The sequence below is a fragment of the Gossypium raimondii genome, chromosome 10, assembly GCF_025698545.1.
Source record: "Gossypium raimondii isolate GPD5lz chromosome 10, ASM2569854v1, whole genome shotgun sequence".
In the NCBI taxonomy this organism is placed as follows: Eukaryota; Viridiplantae; Streptophyta; class Magnoliopsida; order Malvales; family Malvaceae; genus Gossypium; species Gossypium raimondii.
This window is the reverse complement of record NC_068574.1, coordinates 30,852,748-30,876,988: the sequence shown is the minus strand read 5'-3', so window position 1 is coordinate 30,876,988 and position 24,241 is coordinate 30,852,748. Positions and strand designations below refer to the sequence as shown.

The 24,241-nt window shown below is 35.5% G+C and overlaps 1 non-coding gene across 1 annotated transcript; it reads right to left on the bottom strand.

The window, feature by feature from the left end:
- Positions 1 to 840: 840 nt before the first annotated feature.
- Positions 841 to 947, bottom strand: LOC128034427 (small nucleolar RNA R71). The gene has a single exon (XR_008190552.1). It is a non-coding gene; the product is annotated as a small nucleolar RNA R71 (small nucleolar RNA).
- Positions 948 to 24,241: the final 23,294 nt, after the last annotated feature.

The following is a 24,241-nucleotide window of genomic DNA, read 5'->3' as shown; positions in this document are numbered from 1 at the left end:
CACTTTATTTGTTTTTTCACCACCAATTTGCTAATTTGTAATTTCACAACAATTTGTTTTACATATGCAGTCCTTGTGGAGAAGATACTTTTAGTCACTACTTTATTACTTGTTGACGATTGTGTACACTTGCATATCATTCGATAATTTCGCGACAAGTGTTTGGCACCGTTGCCGGGGACTGTATTTTAGACATTATTTGTGAAATTGAAATTTTGCAATTTGGTTTAAATTTTTCTGTTTGTATTTAAGTTTTCTTTATTGTGTTTTTTTACTCAGGAACCAATAGTTTATGAATATAGATCAAACCATTGATCTACTTCCTATTGACCTTGAGATTGAAGGCACCTTCAGACAAAGAAGAAGGGAACGAGTAGCCTAGAGACAAGCTACGAAAATGGATCTTGAACACCAAAATTAGAATCAAAGAGTTGTTTACAACACTCATAATTTGGTCATTATTGCTGATGAAAGAGGCCGAGCCATCTGCCAATATGCCATGCCTTTATTCAATGAACTCAATCTAGGTATTGTGAGGCTCGAAATTGAGGCTCCTCAGTTTGAATTAAAGTCGGTTATGTTCCAAATGTTGCAAATGGTGGGCCATTTTAGTGAAATGCCTACCAAAGATTTGCATCTACACCTCTGCTTGTTCATGTATGCAATTTATTTAAGCTAGATGGAGTAACTAGAGATGCTTTGAGATCTAAGTTATTCCTACACTTGCTGAGAGATAGAGCTCGAGCACGATTGAATTCCTTATCGCCTGCTTCGGTATCAACATGGCAAGAATTGGCTAAACAATTCTTGACAAAGTATTTTCCAACGAGCAAAAATGCCAAGCTGAGAAATGAAAACACTACATTTTAGCAATTTGACAAAGAATCTTTGTATGATGCATAAGAGCGATTCAAGGAGATGTTGCGGAAATGTCCTCATCATGGCATTCCTCACTATTCAGTTGGAGACTTTTTACAATGGTACCAATGCACATACAAGAATGGTGGTAGGCGCTTCTGCCAATAGAGCTCTTATTTCGAAATTGTAGAATGAAGCATATGAGATCCTTGAAAGGATTTCTAACAACAACTATCAGTGGCTGACTAATCAAGTAGCCATAGGAAGAAGAGTGGTTGGAGTTCATAAACTCGATGCACTTACGATTTTGGCAGTCTAGGTATCTTCTATGACTTCCCTACTTAAGAACATTACTGCTAATGGCTTTAATACTAACATGTTAGGTCAACAGCCAAGTTAGTTTGTGTAACAGCCCGATTTTCAGTGGTGTCGAATATAGTGGTTTCGAGGCCACCAAATACGACAAGTAAGTTTGTAAATATTATTATTTAATATTTATGAGTCAAATATGGTTTTAAAATGGTTTTTGATTTGATAATTTATGTTATTTAAGTGATTTATTAAGTTCAAGTGGCAAGACCCTAAGGTCAAGTGGTTTTAGAAAATGAGATATCGGGACCTCGTTTCTACAAACCGAGTCATAAATATTTTTATAAATATTTACGGAGTGTCATTAAGGTGGTATTAAGGTTTCGTTGAAAAATTTTAATGTTTCGATAGTTAATTAAGCAAAAAAGAGTAAATCATAAAAGTTGAAAGAGTCAATCGCTATTAGTTTAAATGTGTTAAATTGATTAAAGAATTATAATTGGATGGCCTTAATGGGTAAATTACCCATTCTTAAGTTGGTGGACGGTGAGTGGGGTTGTTTAGTTAAAAAAATGATGTTTATTAATTTATAAAAACATTATATTATGTTATAATGTTATTATTATAAGAAAAAGAAATTAAAAGATGATTCATTCATCTTCTTCACCATTTTAGTCGAAACAAAAAGGGGGAGCAGCTTCATGATTCAGTCAAGCTTTAATGGATGCAAGTGAGTCTGTTTTTCAACCATTTCTTTTAATTTTTATATTTTTGAGATCGTTGCAACTAGGTCCAGTTAGCTCGTACCTTCGATTTTGAAACTGTTAAATATAATGAATGTTGCCATTGATGAAACTTGTGATTTTTGATGTTAAATGAAGAATTTGAAATATTGGTTGATATTTAAAAGTATATTATTAAGTAATTTTTGATGAATTTTTTAATTAGGGACTAAATTGTTAAAATAGTAAAAGTACAAGGATTTGATGTGAAATTGTTGCAATAATGGGCTGTATTGGATACCATAAGTATTTAGTTAGGCTCAATTTTGGGTAAAAATGGTTAATTTGCATGTTTTAGGCTTAGGGACTAAATTGAATAAAAGTAAAACTTTAGTGGAAATTTTTAAAAATGACTAAATTGCATAAAATGCATTTTTTACTATCTAAATTAATAGGTTAAATGAAATTATTAATTTAGATCAAGATTGGGTGGAAAATTGAGGAGAACGGAAAATTACGTAAATACTCATATACTTTGACATTTCTGCAATTTAGCTAGGTAAGCTCATAGTGTTTCAATATATAAATAAATTTCTACTTAAATTTTTATAATATAATTCTTTAATCAAATGTTCATAGTTAATTATTGAAAGATTGCACTTACGTGCCCTTGTTTGTACTTCGATACCCCTAATTGCACTTACGTGCCCCTGTTTGTACTTCGGTACCCTTGATTGCACTTACATGCCCTTGTTTGTACTTTGATACCCCTGATTGCACTTACATGCCCCTGTTTGTACTTTGGTACCCTAGATTGCACTTACGTGCCCCTGTTTGTACTTCGATACCCCTAATTGCACTTACGTGCCCCTGTTTGTACTTCGGTACCCTAGATTGCACTTACGTGCCCCTGTTTGTACTTCGGTACCCTGAATGCACATCTGTGACCCTGTTTGCACTTCGGTGCCCCTGATCACACGTTCGTGCTCCTGATTGCACTTTGGTGCCCCTATTATCCATCTATGATGCCCTTGGTATGGTGTAGTTTCCCGATTATTCGAGTCAAGTTATTAGTTCAACGGGCATAAAAAGGGAAATAACGGTAAGTCTATCGAAAGCTAAGTTAAGAACCTATGAAAAGGTATGACTTGTTGAAGATCAAAGTATGAATATTCATGATTATGAAAAGTATGATTTATGTGATGCTATGTTTATATACCTTATCTTGCCCTGTGATGATATTGCTAAGCTGTGTATTTAATCACTAACTTGTGTTATTAATGATGCTTAGGTTTGTGCCAAGCTAGTAGTTGAATTGAATTATGTTAGTTTTAAAGTTATGCATTGAAATAGTAAATGGCCAAATGAAAATATGCTTATGTTCATGAAAAGTGGTAATAATCAAAGTATGTAATTTATTATGAAATGGTTTATCATTAAGTTGATTCTAAAAGGGTTATGTTTAAATGCACTAACTTGTGGCTATAGTTAATTTTATGTTTATGTCTTATGTGTATGCAAATGAAATGAGTGAGAATAAGTAATGAAATGATAAGTGCATAGTTGATATGTAATGTGATGAAATAAAAGAATTGTCAAGTTAAAGGACTTATTCGTAAGGAAGGAAATTTACTTATGATATATGTGAATTTACTTATGTCATGAATAAATACACTAATTCGTGAGTTAATAATGTAATTAAATTTATGCTAAGTAAATGAATTGGTAAGTAAGTAAAGGAAATGGTTCATCATTTTAAGAAAAGATTGATGATTATGTAATTCAACTTATGAGACCACATTATGTTATAAACGGAAAGTATCTGAAATGTTAATGAACCTATTCATTTGGGAATTGATAGTTATATAGTTGATAAACTTGAGGCATTGGTATAGGGTTATTTACAACTTATAAAGTTCTTATTGAAATGGATTATTGCATTTTAAAAATTTATATGAGCTTACAAAACATTCATTGCTTATGTGGTTTTCTTTCTCTTATTTTACAGATTATCTGAAACTCGACCGGTTTGGAAGCTAGTCAGAGATTTATCACACTATCCAGAATTTTATCGGTAGATGTTGATACTTTGGTAGTGGTTATAATGACATGTATAGGTGTCCTTGTTGATGATATTAGCCATAATGTTTGGCTTGTAAATATGGTATTTTGGGTAATGAAATAGTTGTTATGTTTTCATGTATCTATGGTATTTTAATGGTTGTTATTCTGGCATCTAAGTACTTAAATGATGGTAGTTGAAATGATGAATATAATGCATGCTATGAAATGTTGATTTGGTATGGAATTAGATAGTGTATTGAGTTGTTAAATGGCTAGTTTTGGTAGCTTTGGGTGTGGTTGGCATATGGTTAAATTGCTAAGGTATTGATGATTGGTGTGAATGGTCATATTGGGGTTTGTGAGTATAAACATGGTATGTGAACATTATGGCAAATGTAGTATATAATTTGTTCAATTGGTTGATTGATATATGGATAAACTGAGCAAATTTTTAATCAAGTTTGTTTGTTGTGAATGAGGTGCCTTTTAGGCATATTGGTTGTATGGTTATTTAGTATGATGATCTAGCTTGGATATGCTTGTGTTAGATGCAATTTGGTTGTATGGAAATAGCTACATTTGGCTTGTATAAGTGACTAAGCTTTGGGTGAGAAAAATGGCTTGGAAATGGCCTATTTTTTTTGTCCACATGGCCTAAGACACGAGCGTGTGTCTCACTTGTATGTGACACACGGTCATGTGACACGACCGTGTGTCCCCTATAGGTTTTTAAAGGTTGCATTTCGAGAGTTACACAACCTGGCACACGGTTGTGTGGGTTGTCCGTGTGAACCAAGTCAGAGAGCTACACGGGCACAGACACGGGCTAGGACACGGCTGTGTGCCCCTACTACAAATGCCCACACGGCCTGAGATACGGGCTTGTGTGTAACACCCCTTACCCGAGACTGTTGCCGGAGTCGAGCATGAGGCATTACTTGACTTAACTTAAAAGTTAGGGGCATAAAAATTTACTTTTAAAAGTTATTTCACTGTTCATAATAAGGCTGTCCACCTGCGCAGCAGTCACTAAATCAATTATAACTCAAGGTACGAAACTCAAAATTTAGATCTGTAAATTTTCCCTGAAACTAGACTCATATATATTTTAACCATAAATTTTTTAGAATTTTTTATTTATCCAATTAGTACAGTTTATTAGTTAAATTCTCCTCTATTTCACTAATTGACTGTCCTGACCTCTCGTCACTAAAGTTCAATTATCGCATTGTACAGATTTCATATGGTTTTTTCACTTGTTTCTACACATATAAATTAAAACTCATAAATATTTTTTTACAATTTTTAATGATTTTAAAAAGTCAGAACAGGGGATTCCAAAAACCACTTTGACCTTGTCTAACTAAAATACAAATATCTCAGAATACATAATTCCTTTGTCTAGACCGTTATTTTTCTTTGAAAATAGACTCAATAAGATTTAATTCTATATCTCATCCAATTTCTAATTCATTTTCTACTATCCTTGGTGATTTTTCAAAATTACGTCACTACTGCTGTCTCAAAACTGATTCACTACCAATTTTTACTTTTTCATGATTTCTATGCATAATTTATCACCTAGACATATATAAAAACAAACACCTTCATACTTAGCCATTTTAATAACTATTCATCAAAAAATATTTACATATCATCTTTTGGTCATATCTTAAGAATATACAATCGAAATGACCAAGTCCCTATACATGCCATAGCTCAAAACATTTATCGTCTTAAAATACCGAGTTGTGGTGGTTGATAGTGTGAACGCTCTCCGACGTCTTCAAGATCCCGACTATGCTTGATAATACTATATGAAAGAAAAAGAAATAAAAGAAATAAGCATAAAGCTTAGTAAGTTTACAAGTAAATAAATAACAACATTTATCATAAACAATTATATTCATAAATTTTCATTAAGCATTAAGATCTTTACTTTCTTCTTTACTTACTCTCTTACTCGTTTACTTACTTGCTTGCTTAACTTACTCCTTTGTCGCTAAAATTTCTTTTCTCAACTGATAACCGAGATACTCTTAATCTTATTAACTCACCTGAACTTGTCTATTAGGCTTTTACCTGAACTTTCATGTAACATCGTCTATTTACTATCCCGTTGAATCACTTGGAATACTAAGGATACTCAGGTCTCCTGTCTGAATATAACATGTCAAAGCTATGTCCCAGACATAGTCTTACATGGGATGTTTCTTGTACTGCCAATGCCATATCCTAGATATGGTCTTACATGGGAGTTCTCATATAGGTGCCTATGCCATGTCCCAGACATGGTCTTACGGGGGACCGCTCATCTCGATGCCAACGCCATGTCCAGACATGGTCTTACATGGGACCTCTCATCTCGGTGCCAACGCCATGTCCTAGACATGGTCTTACATGGGACCTCTTTACCCAAATGTCATGACATTTGTATCCAATACATTCCTCATGTTTCAACGGGGCCTTTTAACACTGATTCTCTGTCATCTCATACTTGAGTTAACATTTGATATTTTCATGAAATAAATACATAATTTCTGAAAAATAACAACATTAATAATAATTATCAAATTATTGCATTTATTTACCGTAAACTTACCTCGGTATAAAATATGATCAAATCTAGCACTTTAGTCCTCAATCTTTTTCTTTCCCCGGTCTAACTCCGGATTCTGTTCTTCTTGATCTATAATAGAAAATTTAGCTTATTTAATACTCACATTCATCAAAAGAGTCCTTAAACTTTGACAAAATTACATTTTCCCCTAAACTTTTGCATATTTAAACTTTTGTCCCAAAGCTCAGAAATTAAACTTCAACCCTTATTCTTATGTTTTATGACATGCTGAACATTTTTCCCTTCTATGGCAACATCAAATTCCCACTCTAACACTTACTTATGAACATTAGGTATTTTTACCGATTATGTCGTTTTACTCGTTTTCACTTAAAATCACTTAGCAAAAGTTGTTTAACATAATTTCAAGCTTAATATTCTACCATAAAACATAAAAATAAACACATTTCACCTATGAGTATTTTTCCAAATATGAACCCTAGGTTAAATTATTGCTAGAATAAGCTAAATCAAGTTACCGGGACTCCAAAAACGTAAAGCACATTAAAAACGGGGCTAGAACAAACTTACAATCGAGCTTGGATGCTTGAAAAACCCTAGCCATGGTTTCCCTTTGTGAAATTCGGCCATTGGGTTGAAGATGGACAAAAATTGGCTTTTAATTTTGTTTTTAATTCATTTTAATAACTAAATGACCAAAATACCCTTAATAAAAAACTTTGGAAACATGTCTAACCATGTCCATTTTTGTCTACCAACTTAACCAATGGTCTAATTACCATATAAGGACCACCAATTTAAAATTTCATAAAAATTGGACACCTCTAACATGTAGAACTCAACTTTTGCACTTTTTACAATTTAGTCATTTTGACTAAATTGAGTGCCCAAACGTCAAAATTTTCGAACGAAATTTTCACGAAATCATTTTTTGAAATCGTAGACCATAAAAATATAATAAAATAAAATTTTTCCTCATCGGATTTGTGGTCCCGAAACCTATTCCGACTAGGCCCAAAATCTGGATGTTACATTGTGTCTCAGTCGTGTGAGTCACACGGTCTGGTCACACGGCCGTGTGACCCCTGTAGTATGAATTTTTCTTTCTTTTGTATTGAAGTTCTAAATGTTTTCAGTTTAGTCCTGAATTGTTTCTGAAGTGTTTCTAAGGCCTTGAGGGCTCGAAAAATGGACGTTATAAATGTGCTTGAGTGGAATATAATGTGTTTTATAAATGATTGTAATTGAATGTTTTAAGTTAAAAGTTTTTGGTAATGCTCCATAACCCTATTCCAGCGACAGATATTGGTTAAGGGTGTTACAGTTTGAATATGTCTCTTGTGTTTATTGTGGAGATGGTCACATGTTTGACAATTTCTCATCAAACCCAAAATCCATCTACTATATGGGTAACTAGGATTAGAATAGAAGTGGGTTAGTACTGCAGTCAAATTATTACAATCCTTCATTGCAAAATCATATGAATTTCTCATGGAGCAATCATGATGTTGGTCCTAGCAACATCTATATGCAATCCCAACCAAACCAACCAGTAGGGTTTCCTCAACAAGTTCAGAAACCTCCATCCACTGAACCTTTAAATATCCTTGAAAATTTGCTAAAGGCATACATGCCAAAGAGTGATGCCTTGATTCAAAGCCAAGTAGCGACATTGAAGAATTTTGAGAATCATGTGGGAAAACTAGCCAATGAGCTCAAAAGTAGACCCTAATGTGCTTAACCTAGTGACATTGAAAATTCGATGAATAAGGCAAACAACAATGTCAAGTTGTCACCTTGATGAGTAGAAAGGCGTTGGGACTGAGGGTTGTTGAAGGTGAAGATGAGATTGCTGTTGCTTAAAATAAAGAGGAGGTTCAACCAAATGTTAAAATTCCCATAGTGTAGAAGCTTGCTCCTATGACCCCAATCAAAACACAAGCACGTCAAAATATTCCTGAAGGCTCAACGCCCATGAAAAACACAAAGACATCCTCAACTCAGAAAAGAAGAAATTCTTAGATGTGCTCAAACAATTACATATCAACATCCCTCTTGTGGAAGCTCTAGAGCAAATGCCAAACTATGCCAAATTTATAAAGGACATCTTCTCTAAGAAGAGGAGTTTGGGGGGATTTGAGATAGTCGCTTTGACAAAAGAATGTAGCCCATTATTGCAAGATAAGCTACCTCTAAAAATGAAGGATTCAGGGAGTTTTACCATCCTATGTTACATTGGAGTCTTTTATTGCGGATTGGCACTTTGTTATTTGGGAGCAAGTATAAACTTGATGCCCATGTCTGTGTTCAAGCAATAAAAGATTGGTGAGGTTAAACCAACAACTATTACACTTCAATTGGCAAATAGATTGATAGCACATCCAGAGGGGAAGATTGAATATGTTTTGGTACGTGTTGACAAATTTATTTTTCCTGCTGAGTTTCTCATTTTGGATTTTAAAGCAGATAAAAACGTCCTTATCATTATGGGAAGGCCTTTCTTGGCAACTAGTAGAACGCTAATAGATGTCCAGAAGGGGAACTCACCATGTGAGTACAAGACGATCAGGTGACCTTTAATGTATTCAAATCCATGACATATCCTGATGTAGATGATGAATGTTTTGCTACATTCGAGATGGAGTCATTGATCCTTACAGGATGGGTCGCAATTCGGTAGACGATCCATTAGAGCAAATTTTAGTATCTGACCCACCAAGTGACAATGAAGAGGATGAAAATCTGATTTTGTTGAAAACTAATTTGAAGGAATTCATTCCAAAGTCCTGATTTGAACCATGGGAGTTAGCTTTCCAGTTTTTATTGAAATCCAGGAAGTAGAGTTACCTATGAACTTGAAAAGGCATAAAAAAGGACATTGACCGCTTCCGAATGTGTGAATGTTTAGAGTAAAAATCATACAAATAAATAGATATAAAATCAATGCAATATCTACAAGAAAACATGTCAAATTGTAATATAGTTTTGTGTTACAACAGAACACTGGTAAGTATTTTGAGAATCGTACCCAAGGGTTTGCAGATTGGAGAAATTTATTATTAAATTAATTATAGAAAATAATTAGTAATCTAATCGATTTACAAGTTAGTAGTGCAGATCCAAATTGAAAGATTAATTAAACTAATTAAATTAATTACCCTAAATTAACCTAATTTAATTTCCTATTCCTAGTGTCAACAATGCAAGCTTTAGCCTATGTTCGATTAACAGGTAGAAAATTAAGTTGTTTTAATGGTTGTAATTAGCAGGAGAACTCGAGTTTTAATGATGAATTAATTATTAACTAGACAGTATTACCTCTCGACCTTTACTGCGTAACTAATCGATCAGTACATGCTTACCTCTCGACCTCACTTTCCTCACTGGGATAAATTCTCAATTTACTCAGTGACCTCGTCTCTCGATCTGTTTACCTATATTACTTCCTAGGGTCATTAATCCAAGGGTTTAAGCTGTAACACCCTCAACCTGACCTAATTTGCCAAATCCAGATGTTAGGTTTTATTACACAAAATACTTAACAAAGTTATCAAAACAATTAACATAAACTTCCTACTGGAAACATTTTTTTCTAAGTATTAAACCGATAGACTTAATATCTGAAATTAAGGGGAAGGTATTACAAAATAAGTCATTACATCAAAATCGTTACAACATATACAATATAAAAGTTTACTATAGACACTCTTAGGGCGTAACCCTAACTACGCCACTTTTCTACTATATGCATAATAGCCCACTTTCTCGCTAACTTGGCATACTCCTAGCATTGTCCCTCCTGGCACATACTCTAACCACACACTTGAAACAAAAATAAATAGTGTAAGTTTTGAAGAACTTAGTGAGTTTTATCACAAAAATACTTGGGCAGAGACTTTATATAACTTGAAGTACATTTGTGTGCCTTCTATCTTTTTGAACCAATTTTTTCTGTAGCGGATGCTATTATAGACTTGGCTTCGACTTACACATCAATTATCATACTTTTAACATACCAATTATTTCTTATCCTTCCAGACATTTTATACATCTCCTTATCTCATGGACACTTATCAAAAGAACTTGCCTTTAGAGCCTATTTCATACAGACCATAACTTAAAATGTACCTTTATCCCAAAACAGTTGCTCATAAACATTAATCATTGACGGATGCATACATATTGGCGAATACTTACATAGATTTGAATACTGCCAAACTATTATTTAAATCATACATTGATTTGAAACCTGACTAGCTTACAATGTACTACTCAGATAATGCAAATGAATTCCATACCGCTTCTTCACAAAACCTTTGAATCTGGGAATAACAATTTGTGATATTCCTAATGATTTCAAAAGAAATCACTATAAAACCTAGATTTGATAGATTCCAAATAATAATGATTAACCCACTACATATCACAAACAAACTCATATTAGCAATTTCTTAGGCCACACATAGGTACAAATACGTCCATATTCAACACTAACAGATTATCATGATGGATATACTTCTGAACATACAAACACATTTCTGTTTAAGAAAAACCCCTTAACCTTAGACGTATCATAACTTTATATCTGTAATACTTCATACAGAACTATCATAATTTATCCATAACTTACCATAGAGGCGGATGAGCATATTTTATCAGACAGACATGGCAAAACATGCCACGAGGGCCAAATAGAATATGCCATAAAGGGCATCATACAAAATCTTATTTTTACTGTCTCGATGCACTTCACAGAAGGTACTATAGGTTTCTTCCTCATTGACTTATACATAATTTTGTGTATCATGATCTGCCATTTGATTCATACACTATCGAAAGCTACACCATGAATATAAATACAAATATATCATGCCATGGGTTATAACCACATGGTCTTGATCTTCCATTTCGATTCATACACTATCGAAGGCTACACCATGAATATAAATACAAATATATCATGCCATGGGTTATAACCACATGGTCTTGATCTGCCATTTCGATTCATACACTATCGAAGACTACACCATGAATATAAATATAGACATATCATGCCATGAGTCTTAGCCACATGAGCTTACACACATTCATGTATCGTGATTTGCCATTTTGATTCATACACTATCGCATGTTACACCATGAATATAAATACAGACATATCATGCCATGGGTCTTAACCATATGGTCTTACACACATTCATGTATCATGATCTGCCAATCTGGTTAGCAATATAACTGCCCTACTAGAGGCTTCACAATGGGACATTTCTCATTACTCACCCAGATCTGATCACGTTCTTGACTGACTCATACTTTTCTGTCACAAGCTTTACCTGCATACTTACCAATCAGTATTCCTTTCAACAAAACTTATTACATATCATTACAACATTTATCTCATCTTTACTATACTCATACATTTACCAATTATTATAGATATCATCTTCTATATATATATATATGTATATTCTTCTACTTAAAATTTTACTTAAAAGAGAGAGAGAGTTAGGGTAGAGACTCACTTGATACTCACCTACTATAGTTCAAAACTCCAGATTCAACCATCCTTCTCGAATCAACAACAATTTCTTATAGAACATAGGATCACCATTACAACTCATTTACACACAAGATGCTATCATCTTTATCACTGATAACCCCCATGCAAAAACTTATACTTACAACTTACTGTTCGAATACCATATACAGACTTAGTCATTTAGCGCTTAACATGCACTGTTGTGATACTTACCCAGGAATAAGATAACCACTGATTAGATCCAGATTCATAGCTTTCAACTTACTGAGGAAGAGATACCATTTGATTTAAGAAAAAAAAAATCAGAGAATAACATTCAAGGAAGAAGAAGGACCTTTTCCTGAACTCTTCTCACACATATATATAACCCATCCTACTCAGTGGAAATTTAGCAAGTGTTACACATTTAAAGTTTCCCTTCTTAATGGTCTACAATTTTTAAGAGAAATATAAATAAGAATCCCGCATTATAAATATCAGACTAGTTTATCCAGTTGGCTCCTAACCAGGTTACTTTACAACTTAACTAGCATAATACTTCAGACAAACAAGGCGTGCTATACCTTTAAAGATAATTCGTATCATACTTACCCTTTTCCGCTTAACACTATCTTTTCCTTTAAATAGCAGAATATCTTGAAATAAAATTTTCACTTACATACATAGTAATTACAATACGCCAGACCTATGCGCCAAAAGAAACATATGGGTGGATTACAATTCTCCAAACATATCATTTTCTGATATATGCCAAAATCTTAGGTCTGCTAAACTTGGGCTATGACATAAGCACTCATGAAATGTCCGACTCGAAATCCTTGAAACCTAAAAATTTAGAACACTTGGGTGGTAAATTGAAATAAACTAAAAGCTAGCAGTCTCTATTGAAAAATAAGAAGATAGTAACTAAAATTGGAAAGGGTTGAGAACTAAATATGGTTCGGTTAGATTAGAACCAATCGATTCCATAGTGAGGGACAGAATGGTTGTGAATGAGAGGATTCTACATTGTTGAAGATCGTGCAAGGAGGGCTATAAATAACCAAGATATGATTTCTCGGGAGACTTCTTCTCTAGTCTGTTTTGTTTTTCTTCTTCAACTTATTGCTTAGTAACTCCTAGAGGAGAAGGATACAAGAAAACTCTGCATGAAGTGGCGGTTTGGAGGTTTAAGTGGGAAAAATAGATAATCTAGTAAGCTGGTAAGGCCCTAAATCCTTCAGTATACATAAGACTTCAAAAAAGTTAAGAGTTTTAAGATCCCATTTTTAAGGATTCTGCATGTTTCTGGAAAATTGAGGTTTAACGTGAAAGCACTGGGTTTAACCCAAGATTTGGTTTTTTTGCTTAGCTACTAGGAGAATAAAAGCTCCGACGTTTGGGAGAGTTGAGTGGACAAGGGGAAGAGGCATCAGGTGAGTTTCTGAATTGTATAACCTTATTTATCTTTAAGTTTGAAAAGGATTTAGAATTCATATTTATTTGAACTGTATTTTATGAAGACCACATCTGTAAAAATTTAAAAGAAAAGATTTTAAGGCAGTGACGTGCAAATCTTGGGTCCTCCTTAAGGATCAGGTTTGGGGAGTTACAAGCTTGGTATTTGAGCCTAGATTGAGCTAATGCTCGGAGAAACAGAAGGTAGTGTCACACCCTATCATGCATAGTACACGTTTGACATAGTATTTAATGTTTTGTACTAAGATAATATCTCTTTTGTAGTGAGAAAAGACATGTCTGATAGTTCAAGGGAAGTAAAGGGCGAGGAGATGGAAAGCCATGTTCCCACCCAGGAAAAGGCTACAACTGCCAACAACAAAAATTGTAGGAATGCAGGAAACACATTCAGAAACATGTTTTTTTTTGCTATGATGACCTAGCTATTGACCAGTTTATGGGGAATGAACATTAACCTTAGCCTCAACACTCTAATAAACCACAGCTTGAAGTGGTTTGCCCGGCTCAGCCCACGCCACTTGCACCTATGACGACTTCTCTTAAAGTCAATCCTGTTCGGGAGATTAGGAAAAGAGGCACCAAGAAATTCCTTGGTGATAAGGGAGATGACCCTATAGTGGTTAAGTAGTGATTGTCTTGTTTGTAACAGCCCGATTCTGGGCCTAGTCGGAATAGTGGTTTCGGGACCACAAATCCGACGAGGGAAAATATGGTTATTATTATATTTTTATGGTCTACAATTTCACGGAAAATTTTCGTAAAAATTTCGTTCGAAAATTTCGACGTTTGGGCACTCAATTTAGTCAAAAGGACTAAATTGTAAATAGTGCAAAAGTTGAGTTCTACATCTTAGGGGTGTCTAATTGTTATGAAATTTTAAATTGGAGGTCTTTATGTGGTAATTAGACCATTAGTTAGTTGATGGACAAAAATAGACATAAGAAATGGGTGAAATAGATTTTTTTTAAATGGGGGCATTTTAGTCATTTGGTTATTAAATAGAATTAAATGGGAAAAAGATGGCAAAATATGCTCATCTTCTTCATGGTGAACGAAATCAGCAAGGGGGAAGCCATATTTAGGGTTTTTAAGCTTTCAAGCTCCATAGTAAGTGATTCTAAGCCCCGTTTTTAATGTTCTTCGTATTTTTGGAGTCCCGGTAACTTGGTTTAGCTTATTCTACCATTAATTCGTGTTAGGGTTCATATTTGGAAAAATATCCATAGGTGAAATGTGTTTATTTTGCTGTTTTATGGTGGAATATGAAGCTAGAGATTATGTTAAACAACTTTTGCTAAGCAATTTTAAGCGAAAACGTAAATATACATAATCGGTAAAATAATTAATATTCAAAAGTATGTGTTGGAGTGGAATTTGATGTTGCCATAGAAGGAAAAATGTTCAGCATGTTATAAAACTTAAGAATAAGTGATGAAGTTTAATTTCGAGCTTGGGGACAAAAGTGTAATTATGCAAAAGTTTGGGGCAAAATTGTAATTTTCAAAAAGTTGGGTGGTGGATTATTTTAATAAATGTGAATAATAAACGAGTTAAATTTGCTATTATAGATCAAGAAAGACGTGAAGAGTATATCAAGCGGGAAAAGAAAAGATAGTGGTAAAGTGCAAAATTACGATATTTTGCAAGAGAGGTAAGTAAACACGTGACTTAATGTATTATTTTGATATTATTTGATATATGTTGAGATTTATTTGGAATTAAAATAAATGTTTGGCAATATCCTAAAAATGTTGTTAAATCGGAAAGGTGATAAAGGGTTGCAATATATGGGTTATGGGTTGAACACTCGGAATAATTTAGTATGTTGTATATAAAAGGGGTTCTTGTGTCTTGATTCCCGATTTATGGGTGGTGCTATGTGCGTGATCCACCATATCTTTGAAATGTGAAAGGGGTTGCTATGTGCTGATTCCCAGGGGTTGCTAAGTCTTGATTCCCGATTTCATTGGTGGTGCTAAGTGCGATATCCACCATATCTTTGAAATGAAAAGGGGTTGCTATGTCTTGATTCCCCAGGGGTTGCTAAGTGCTGATTCCCGATTCATTGGTGGTGCTAAGTCGATATCCACCATATCTTTGAAATAAAAGGGGTTGCTATGTCTGATTCCCAGGGGTTGCTAAGTCTTGATTCCCGATTCATTGGTGGTGCTAAGTCAGGGATCCACCAATAACGGCTAACATTCCGAGTGTTCAATGAAAAAGTGTGGAAGATGAATATTGCCATATGGTGGAAAATTTTATGGGGTAAATATTGAGTTGAATACTAAATCGACCCATGTATGAGATGGGAGAAAATATCAAAAACGCAAAAGGAACGATTTAATTATAAACTGTGTTGAACAACAGCAACTGGGTAACTTTGAAAAAATCACCATAAATGGGCTTGGGTAACTGTGTTGGTGCAACCTGAGTCCGGGAAAGAGTTTGTAATTTACAGTGATGCATCGTTGAATGGCCTTGGGTGTGTGTTAATGCAAGAGGGCAAAGTAATAGCTTATGCTTCGAGACAGTTGAAACCGCATGAGAAGAATTATCCGACGATGATTTAGAATTGGTCGCCATTGTTTTTGCTTTAAAAATTTGGTGTCATTATTTGTATGGTGAAAAGTGCGAATCTTCACCGATCATAAGAGTTTGAAATATTTGATGAGTCAAAAGACTTGAATTTACGAACGAAGATGACTCGAGCTAATCAAAGACTATGAGCTAATGATTGATTATCACCGGGAAAGCTAATGTGGTTCTTGATGCCTTGAGCGGAAAATCTTTATTTGCTTTGAGAGCTATGGGTACGATGTTAACTTTATCGATGATGGCTCAATGTTGGTTGAATTGAGAGCTAGACCGTTATTTCTTGACAAATTCGGAATCTCAAAAGAATGACATGAAATTGCAAGCCAAGAGAGCTCGATGTGAAGCGGTGTTGACTCAGATTTTCAAATTGGTTCGAGATGATTGCACGATGTTCGGGGACGAGAATATGTGTCTTGAGAAATGATGAGCTAATTCGAATATTTTAGGTGAGGCACAGTGGTGATTTATCATCCATCCGGGTAGTGTGAAAATGTACAATGATTTGAGGAAGTTGTATTGGTGGTAGGGCATGAAAAAGGATATCTCGAATTTGTAACAAAATGTTTAATCATCAACAAGTGAAGGTGAGCATCAAGTGCCATCGGGTTTACTTCAACCGATAACGATTCGAGAATGGAAGTGGGACAAGATATCACGATGGACTTCGTGATGATTGCCTTTAACTCCAAAGAAGAAAGATGCTATTTGGGTAATTGTGGATAGATTGACAAAGTCACCCATTTTATTCCGATCGCATTGATTATTCACTTGACAAAGTTGGCGGAATTATATGTTCTTTGAAATAGTGAGACTACATGGGTGCCTAAATCTATTATATCGGATAGAGATCCGAGATTTACTTGAGGTTTTGGATAAAGTTACAGAAGCTTTGGGTGCGAAATTGAATTTCATCTTCGCATTTCATCCGCAAACTGACGGGCAATCAGAAAGGGTGATTCAAGTTCTTGAAGACATGCTCCGGTGTTGTATTTTAGAAATGAAGGACAGTTGGGAGAAATATCTACCACTGGTTGAATTTGCTTATAATAATAGTTATCAGTCAAGTATACAAATGGCACCGTATGAAGCATTATATGGGCGTAAATGTAGAACCCTTTATATTGGATGAACTTCGGTGAGAATCGGATTCATGGAGTCGACCTGGTGAAAGAAACTGAAGAAAAGGTGAAAATAATCCGTGATTGCCTAAAAGCTGCCTCAGATCGGCAAAAGTCGTATGCGGATTTAAAGAGAAAAGAAATTGAGTTTCAAGTGGGTGATAAAGTGTTCTTGAAAGTATCCCCATGGAAGAAGATTCTGAGATTTGGTCGTAAAGGCAAACTAAGTCCACGTTTTATTGGACCATATGAAGTTACCGAGAGAGTTGGCCCTGTAGCATATCGGTTAGCTTTACCGCCAGAGTTGGAAAAGATACATAATGTATTTCATGTGTCGATGTTGCGACGTTATCGTTCGGATCCTTCACATATAGTTTCTCCTCTGAGATTGAGGTTCGACCGGATATGACTTATGAAGAAGAACCCATAAAGATTTTGGCTCGGGAGGTCAAACAGTTAAGAAATAAAAGTGTAGCCTTAGTGAAAGTGTTGTGGCAAAAACATGGAATGGAAGAGGCTACGTGGGAACCGGAGGAAATTATGAGGAAACAGTACCCAAACCTCTTTTCCGATAAGATTTTCGGGGACGAAAATCCCTAAAGGGGGGAGAGTTGTAACAGCCCGATTCTGGGCCTAGTCGGAATAGTGGTTTCGGGACCACAAATCCGACGAGGGAAAATATGGTTATTATTATATTTTTATGGTCTACAATTTCACGGAAAATTTTCGTAAAAATTTCGTTCGAAAATTTCGACGTTTGGGCACTCAATTTAGTCAAAAGGACTAAATTGTAAATAGTGCAAAAGTTGAGTTCTACATCTTAGGGGTGTCTAATTGTTATGAAATTTTAAATTGGAGGTCTTTATGTGGTAATTAGACCATTAGTTAGTTGATGGACAAAAATAGACATAAGAAATGGGTGAAATAGATTTTTTTAAATGGGGCATTTTAGTCATTTGGTTATTAAATAGAATTAAATGGGAAAAAGATGGCAAAATATGCTCATCTTCTTCATGGTGAACGAAATCAGCAAGGGAAGCCATATTTAGGGTTTTAAGCTTTCAAGCTCCATAGTAAGTGATTCTAAGCCCGCTTTTAATGTTCTTCGTATTTTTGGAGTCCCTTAACTTGGTTTAGCTTATTCTACCATTAATTCGTGTTAGGGTTCATATTTGGAAAAATATCCATAGGTGAAATGTGTTTATTTTGCTGTTTTATGGTGGAATATGAAGCTAGAGATTATGTTAAACAACTTTTGCTAAGCAATTTTAAGCTAAAAACGGTAAATAGACATAATCGGTAAAAATAATTAATATTCAAAAGTATGTGTTGGAGTGGGAATTTGATGTTGCCATAGAAGGAAAAATGTTCAGCATGTTATAAAACTTAAGAATAAGTGATGAAGTTTAATTTCGAGCTTGGGGACAAAAGTGTAATTATGCAAAAGTTTGGGGCTAAATTGTAATTTTCAAAAGTTGGGTGGTGGATTATTTTAATAAATGTGAATAATAAACGAATTAAATTTGCTATTATAGATCAAGAAAGATGTGAAGAGTATATCAAGCGGGAAAAGAAAAGATAGTGGAGTAAAGTGCAAAATTACGATATTTTGCACCGAGGTAAGTAAACACGTGACTTAATGTATTATTTTGATATTATTTGATATATGTTGAGATTTATTTGGAATTAAAATAAATGTTTGGCAATATCCTAAAATGTTGTTAAATCGGAAAGGTGATAAAGGGTTGCAATATATGGGTTATGGGTTGAACACTCGGAATAAGTTTGAGTATGTTGTATATAAAAGGGGTTCTTGTGTCTGATTCCCGATTTATGGGTGGTGCTATGTGCGTGATCCACCATATCTTTGAAATGTGAAAGGGGTTGCTATGTGCTGATTCCCAGGGGTTGCTAAGTCTTGATTCCCGATTTCATTGGTGGTGCTAAGTGCGATATCCACCATATCTTTGAAATGAAAAGGGGTTGCTATGTCTTTGATTCCCCGAGGGTTGCTAAGTGCTGATTCCCGATTCATTGGTGGTGCTAAGTCGATATCCACCATATCTTTGAAATAAAAGGGGTTGCTATGTCTGATTCCCAGGGGTTGCTAAGTCTTGATTCCCGATTCATGGTGGTGCTAAGTCGGGATCCACCAATAACGGCTAACATTCAGTGTTCAACGAAAAGTGTGGAAGATGAATATTGCCATATGGTGGAAAATTTTATGGGGTAAATATTGAGTTGAATACTAAATCGACCCATGTATGAGATGGGAGAAAATATCAAAAAGCATAAAAGGAACGATTTAATTATAAACTGTGTTGAACAACAGCAACTGGGTAACTTTGAAAAATCACCATAAATGGTGGAAAATGAATGGGAAGCTGAATAATATATGAAATTGAAGTTGAATGTATCTATTCTCATATGAAAGAAATAGAATAAGCAAAGGAGTTGTATTTTTGGAGATATCTGAATTTTACTGAAACAGGGCTGGATTGATTTCGAGATCCCTGTTCTAACTTTGGAAAATTACCAAAATTGAAAAAAATAATTATGGGATGAAATTTATATCCCTGGAATCCTTATTGAGTCTATTTTATTAGAAACAAGCGAAACCATTTTCAAATTTTTACAGAGATTTAAGTGAATTTTAGTGAGTAAGGGTCAGAACCGTTGGGCAGTGAAACAGGGGAAGGTTTAATGAATAAACTGTACTAATTGGCTGGGTTAAAAATTCTGAAATTTTTATGGTGAAATGGTATATGAGTCTAGTTTCAGGGAAAATTTACAGAACTCAATTTGGAGCCCTGTAGCTCCAGATAAAAATAAATTAGCAACTATGACGCAGAAAAACAGCTTGCTGGAAATTGCCTAAACAATAAAGTTATTCATGAATAAGTTTATATTTTGGTGTAGGTATGGGAGTAATTACTTATTTATCATGTGTTTACTTACTAAGCTATATGCTTACTCGATTTTATTTTTCTCTTGGTTATAGTGACTTCCAACAACTCGGAAATTGGAGCAAGTCGGACAATCATCTACACTATCCTTCACATTTGGGGTATTTTACTACTAGTGTTCAAATTTTATGGCATGTATAGACAATTTATGTAATGTGGGATCATCATGTAAATATATGTTATGGTTCCTTTTAAATGTAGTGTTTATTAATAGTTAAACTATATGTGTGTTTATACAAATGAAATTGGTTGGTATATTGGAATGTGTTCTAAATTTGCGGAGGTTTAAGCAAAAATAAGTAGGAATCTTTGTCGAAATTTTTAAAATTTAGTAATACCTCATACTGTTCCGGTAAGGAATACGGGTAAGGGGTGTTACATTTTAGTGGTATCAGAGCTACGGTTTAGTCGGTTCTCGGACCAATAAAATACGTGTGGAAGTCAGTCTATACATGCCATAAAATTATTGTGATAGTGTGATAATTTCTGACAATTTAAAATTTTGTTTTATATAGTAAATGGATCCTGATCGAAGTGTGGCAGATGATGTTGAAAGTAACGCGCCGGCTCTCGCGCAAGGGACCGCGCAGGAAGAGAGTAGACATGAGACACATGGACAGGATGAGGCTCGGGAAGCCTTCCTCCGAATGATGAGTGATTGGTATATAGAATATGTCCGTAAATCAGAATGTTCCTCCTCCTCCACCCTCCTATTCCTCAACCGGTCCCGTAGCTCCACGGAGTGCCAATTGGTGAGATCAAGTAAGCCACTGTTGATAGAATTGAAAGCATGGGGCTGAAGATTTCAGGGCCAATGTTGATGATGATCCGGAAAAAGCCGAGTTTTGGCTTGAAAATACTATTCGGGTATTTGATGAATTATCTTGCACCCCTGAAGAATGTTTGAAATGTGCTGTGTCTTTATTGAAGGATTCGGCATATCGTTGGTGGAAAACATTGATATCGGTGGTTCCAAAAGAAAGAGTTACTTGGGACTTCTTTCGGGAAGAATTTAGAAAGAAATATGTAAGCCAACGATTTATTGATCAAAAAGCATAAAGAGTTTCTCGGGTTGAAACAGTAGAATGTCCGTAGCGAATATGAGCGGAGTTTGTTCGACTTAGTAAATATGCCGAGAATGTGTGCCTACGGAGGCTATTATGTGTAAAAGATTTGAAGAGGGCTAAATGAAGACATCAGATTGCATGTTGGGATTTTAGAGTTAAAAGAATTTGTGGTGTTAGTTGATCGGGCTGTAAAGTGAAGAACCGAGTAGAGAAAGAGAAGGCGAGATGGAATCTCAAGATGTAAGGAAGAGGACAATGGGCGAACATTTCAATCTCATCCAAGAAGTTTAAAGGGATGGATCCACGACCAACTGGTTCGGTTGGGCATTCACGCAGAGACCGAGGGAGGTCGATGCGAGCTACAACTCGAGCTACCTCTGTAGCAAGTGTGGGCAATGTAGGAAACACCGGCCGAATGTCAACAAGTGTGGCGGCGACATATTGGTGAGTGTTGGGGATTTAAACGAGCTTGTTTGGTGTGGTTCCCAAGAGCATTATGTAAGAGATTGCCACGAGAGAAGAGAGGAAGAAAATTTGCCAAGAGTGGATCGGGTGATATTGTTAGTAGAGGAGACCGCCGAGAAATGTGGGAAGCAAAGTCGATGGTAAAAGTGTGATGAAAGATGCATTGGAGGATCGAAATTAGGCGCTGCCGGGACTTATGCCATACGTGCTCGAGAGGATGCCTCATCTCCGATGTGATTCTTGGTACATTTTCTCTTCATGATATAGATGTTATTGCTTTGATTGATCCGGCTCTACTCATTCATATGTATGCATGAAATTGGTATCTAGTAAGAAATTGCCTGTTGAAAACACTTGAATATGTAGTTAAAGTATCAAATCCATTAGGCAAGTATGTCTTAGTTGATAAGATTTGCAAGAATTGCCCCGATGATTCAAGGTCACTGTTTCTGGCTAATTTGATGTTGTTACCATTTGATGAGTTCGATGTTATTTTGGGGATGGATTGGTTGATATTGCATGATGCCAAGGTGAATTGTAGATGAAAATTCTTGAATTAAAGTGTGAAAATGGTGAAATTCTCGGATTGAAACAGAGGAGCCGAATAAGTTGCCTATGGTGATTTCACACATGTCTTTCGAAATACTTGAGAAAGGGATGTGAAGTTTATCTTGCTTATGTGTTGAATCTTGATATAATCGGGTCGAAGCTTGAATCGGTCTTGGTGAGTCCGTGAATTTCGGATGTATTTCGGAGGAATTGCAGGTTACCTCCGATTAGAGAAGTTGAGTTTTCTATTGATCATTACACAGTGCATCGCACCGATTTCTATTGCACCGTGTCGAATGGCTCGATCGAGTTGAAGGAATTAAAAGCTCGATTACAAGAGTTGATGGATAAAGGATTTGTGAGACCGAGTTTTTCTCCTTGGGGTGCTCTGTGTTATTTGTGAAAAGAAGGGCGGCTCTATGAGACTTTGTATTGACTATCGTCACTCAATAAGGTGACCATAAAGAACAAGTATCCTTTCTTTGAGAATTGATGATTTGTTTGATCAATTAAAAGGGCAGCAGTGTTCTCCAAGATCGATCGAGGTCCGGTTACTATCGGTTGAGAGTTAAAGAGTCTGATGTGCCGAAAACCGCCTTTAGAACGAGGTATGGACACTATGAATTTCTGGTAATGCCTTTTGGGTTGACTAATGCTCCAGCTATTTTTATGGACTTGATGAACCAAATTTTTCGGCTGTACTTAGACAAGTTCGTGGTGGTGTTCATAGATGATATTTTAATCTATTCTCGGGATGAATCGGAACATGCAGAACATTTGAGAACTGTGTTGCAGATTCTGAGAGAAAAGAAATTGTATGCTAAATTCAGCAAAAGTGAGTTTTGGCTTCGTGAGGTTGGATTCTTGGGACATATAGTTTCAAGTGAAGGTATTCGGGTTGATCCAAGCAAAATTTCAGCAATTGTTGATTGGGAGCCACCAAAGAATGTGACTGAAGTTAGAAGCTTCCTGGGCTTAGCTGGGTATTACAGACGGTTTGTCAAGGGATTCTCGATGATTGCTTCTCCTATGACTAAGTTCTGCGAAGAATGTCAAGTTTGAATGGACCGATAAATGTCAACGAGTTTTGAAAAGTTGAAGGCATTATTGGTGAGGCGCCAGTGTTGGTGCAACTTGAGTCCGGAAGGAGTTTGTAATTCTGATGATGCATCGTTGAATGGCCTTGGGTGTGTGTTAATGCAAGAGGGCAAAGTAATAGCTTATGCTTGAGGCAGTTGAAACCGCATGAGAAGAATTATCCGACGCATGATTTAGAATTGGCTGCCATTGTTTTTGCTTTAAAAATTTGGTGTCATTATTTGTATGGTGAAAAGTGCCGAATCTTCACTGATCATAAGAGTTTGAAATATTTGATGAGTCAAAAAGACTTGAATTTGCGGCAACGAAGATGACTCGAGCTAATCAAAGACTATGAGCTAATGATTGATTATCACCCCGGGAAAGCTAATGTGGTTGCGATGCCTTGAGCGAAAAATCTTTATTTGCTTTGAGAGCTATGGGTGCGATGTTAACTTTATCGATGATGGCTCAATGTTGGTTGAATTGAGAGCTAGACCGTTATTTCTTGACAAATTCGGGAATCTCAAAAGAATGACAATGAAATTGCAAGCCAAGAGAGCTCGATGTGAAGCGGTGTTGACTCAGATTTTCAAATTGGTTCGGATGATTGCACGATGTTCGGGGACGAGAATATGTGTCTTGAGAAATGATGAGCTAATTCGAATATTTTAGGTGAGGCACACAGTGGTGATTTATCATCCATCCGGGTAGTGTGAAAATGTACAATGATTTGAGGAAGTTGTATTGGTGGTAGGGCATGAAAAGGATATCTCGAATTTGTAACAAAATGTTTAATCATCAACAAGTGAAGGTTGAGCATCAAGTGCCATCGGGTTTACTTCAACCGATAACGATTCCGAATGGAAGTGG